The sequence below is a fragment of the Mus caroli genome, chromosome 5 (genome assembly GCF_900094665.2).
Source record: "Mus caroli chromosome 5, CAROLI_EIJ_v1.1, whole genome shotgun sequence".
Taxonomy (NCBI): domain Eukaryota; kingdom Metazoa; phylum Chordata; class Mammalia; order Rodentia; family Muridae; genus Mus; species Mus caroli.
The window spans coordinates 17,410,480-17,414,155 of NC_034574.1; positions in this window are offsets into that span (position 1 = coordinate 17,410,480).

The following is a 3,676-nucleotide window of genomic DNA, read 5'->3' on the forward strand; positions in this document are numbered from 1 at the left end:
AGTCAGTGCACAGGCTGCCCTGAGCCCTCACTATCTGCAGTCAGTGCACAGGCTGCCCTGAGCCCTCACTATCTGCAGTCAGTGCACAGGCTGCCTTGAGCCCTCACTATCTGCAGTCTGCTGGCTGCCTTGAGAATGAAGACACAGAACATATGATATGCAAAGCAGCAGCAGCATTTGGAAGGAATTGATCTGGGACATTTCTCTTTCTGTGGTTAAATTCCTATTCTGAGGTGTGGGTTTTGTTAAAAGGTAATATACCACAAACACTTTCAAGAACTATCCATTGCACGCATACTATAACCTATGGTTTCTGTTTTCTGCCTTTAAATACTTCCATTTATTGCCTGAACCCAGCTCATCTTGTACAGGCCCCAGTTATTCTGGATGACTGACAATGCCATTTTAGTGTTTTGCAGCCACACACTGTCTGTATGTTATGATCTCAATGGAGAAATGCTCGCATTTTGATGTGTTTATTATCAGGTCAGTTTATTATCAGTCAGTGAAGGATCTACGGGGTTCACACAAGAGCTGTCTAGTTTGGCCGGATATGATCACGTCATCTGAAGTGCATGGAGGACTGGCTCCCACAGCTGTAATCAGGGAAATGCCTGTGCTGCTTGGTTCCCTTTGCAAGGTCCCTCTACGTTCATGCTAAACCCACAGGTTGCTCTCTATGTGATTAGAAAGCCAGAATTGACTGAATCACAATGCTAACTCAATTTACCCCCAGCTAAAATGTTGCAATATTAAGTCTTCCTGGTCCTTCCTTCTAGCCCTCCTTGTTCTCGAATGACAAAGTCAAAGCCTAGAGGTAAATAAATCTCCATCATGGCGCACTTGCCTGCCATGAGGAGAGCTGGCTTCAGTCCCCTGCATCGCAAGCATGCAAGTGACTACTCCAAGACAGAGGGATTTCCCTCCAGGCTCTCCAGCCCCTCATGCTTCATTTCCTACAGGATGCCAATTATTGGTACAAACCTGAGAGATGGAGCCTGTCCTCTGGGGATCTTTGTACAACATACAAAAAAACTGAACAAAACAAAAAGAAAACATTTCTGCTTTGTCACAGAGAAAACTCAAGTAGTCACCAAGTAGGGGAGATGGGATAGCCTCAGATGTACACTGGCTACTGCTAAGGAACATGCTGGCTTTCGGTCCAAGCTAAATGTGTACCATGATGGGTGAGGAGCCAAGCTAGCCAGAAAATACTGATCACCATGAACCCTCCTTTGCCCCTTAGTCTCATCCCCTAGATGCTGAAATATAATAAACTGAAAGTTAGGAGACATTTTTAATTAAGGTACAGGTATCTTATTATTAATGAATTTAAGATCTTATCCTCTGAGCTATGTTTTAAAAAAAATCTGTTCTAGGTAATTTCCATTGTCAACTGTCTAGATTTACAATCACATAGGAAACAAACTCCAGGGGTGCCTGTAAGGGCCTTTCCAGAAAGGGTTACCGAAGGTGGGAAGTTTCAGTCTGAATGTGTGCCGTGCTATCCCATGGGGTGTGGTCCCTGACAGGAAGTAAAGGAGAAGACTGATAGAGCAGCCGCACTCACCTCGCTGGGTTCCTGGATGGGGACGCGATGAGATCAGCTTCATGCTTCTGCCAGCAGCTTTCTACCACGTGGTCTCTAGCTCCTTAAACTCTTAGCCAAAATTAATGCTTCCCCCCCCCCTTAAATTGCTTCTTGTCAGGAATGTAACTGATTCTGGATGGAAAGAAGAAAGATAATACAACCTCGGCAAGAACATTGTCCAGGACCTGCCTTGCGTGCCTTTTCTGACTCACCAGTCTCTTCTTGGGCTATTACTGGCCACAGGCAAAGAGAAACTGGATGGCCTACTTTAAAGGAGGCACTGGGGAGACATGTGTCATAGAAAGAAATGGTTGGTAACCGCTAATTGTCAAGAGCAACACATTTGATCAGCCACTGGAAGTCACTGCTTGGGGCGTGGGTCTATTTGAAGCCCAGGAAGAAACTTGACATGAAGCAGAAACGGAAGCACTGGCTGTCCCCATCCGTTAACAGTTCAAATCTGAGGACACCTCTAATCCTAGCCTTCTGGAGGCAAAGTCAGGTGGATCTCTGAGAGCTCACAGCTTTGTTGACCAAGCTGGCTTTGAATTAACAGAGTTCATTCTGACTTTGCCACTAGAGTGCTAAGATCAAAGGCATATTCTGCCATACCTGGCTTCAAGAGTTTTCTATCTTGCATTTAAGTTCGTCATCGATTTTGGATGTTTTCTGTGCGATGTGTGAAGCAAAGAGCTGTTCATCTCCACTCTTTTGCATATGAATATCCAGAAATCTCAGTACTGAGTTTATGAAAAGATTATTTTTCTCTCATTGAATTTTTTTGACACCCTTGCTGAAATGTGGGTTTATTCCTGGATGCCCAACTCTGTGCCATGGAATTACATGTATATTCAAGCCATTTTTATGCTGGTCTTGATTACTGTGGCTTTGTAGTAAGTTTTGAAATTCATAAGTATGTGACCTTCAGGTTTGCTCTACTTCTTCAAGATCATTTTAAAATTTATTTCCACATAAAATTTAAGATCAACAAGTCAATCTCTTTAAAATTATTCTAATAAGGATGTTTCACACACACACACACACTCTCTCTCTCTCTCTACATATATATATATATACATATATATCTCTACATATATATATCTCTACATATATATATATACATATATATATATATATGCTATGAGACCCAGTGTGTTCCTCTACACAGAGGATTTCAAGAGAGTCCCTTCTGTTTTAGTTGTTCCCAAGGACTCCATTGGACTCCATTATTACTTTAAAATAACTTCATTCATTTTGAGGAAAAAATGACACTAAGCAGATGCAAAACTGGATTTCAAAGTGTTCATGAGTAAAGAAAGATGTGTGCTGCCAAGTAGCCATAAACTCTTACTAAGAATCAGGGCTGTATAGTCAGCAAATTGAGAGAGAAACAATTTGCAAGGGATTTCTTTTTCCTTTTGAAGAAATCTGATTGCTAATTATTAAAAAGGGCACTACATAGCTTCACAACCAAGTTAGTGCAGGACAGACCAAAAGATGAGTTTTCTGTGAATGAAAATTCAAAAAGTAACAGCTACACTTGTGTCTGTGGGTGTCAGCCCTTAAGGGCTGGTTTTGAGAGGCCTATTGCAGAGGGCCTCAGCTAGGCTGGCTTCCAGCAAGGCGTTTACAGATACTTGCCGTGAGCTTTCCTGTCTAGTGCCCGAGAGTGATTTCCCTGTTGGTTTTCCTTCTCATAACTTGCTCTCTTTCCTTTCCACTCCTTCTCAGGCTACCTTGAAAAAGTGTCAGAGACCTGGTTGACGGGCATATGAATGGACTCCACCATGGAGATGGAGATGGGTTATATCGAGTCTACCAACTGTGGACTTGCACAGCCTGAGATGTACAATTTTCCAGTAAAAAAACGTTTTGATATCTCAAAGACATTCACTCCTACCAGAATCATGACTGAATAGGTCAATTAAAATTCTGCCTATGAAAAATGCCACACACTAAAGGAGATAACCCTCAATACATGTGAAAGAGGAAAATTACTGACCACCAGAACTCTCACCCCAGAGTACATTCTGAACTCTCACACCAGAGTCAGACCCCCTCTCAAATGAAAACTGTTCCGGGGAC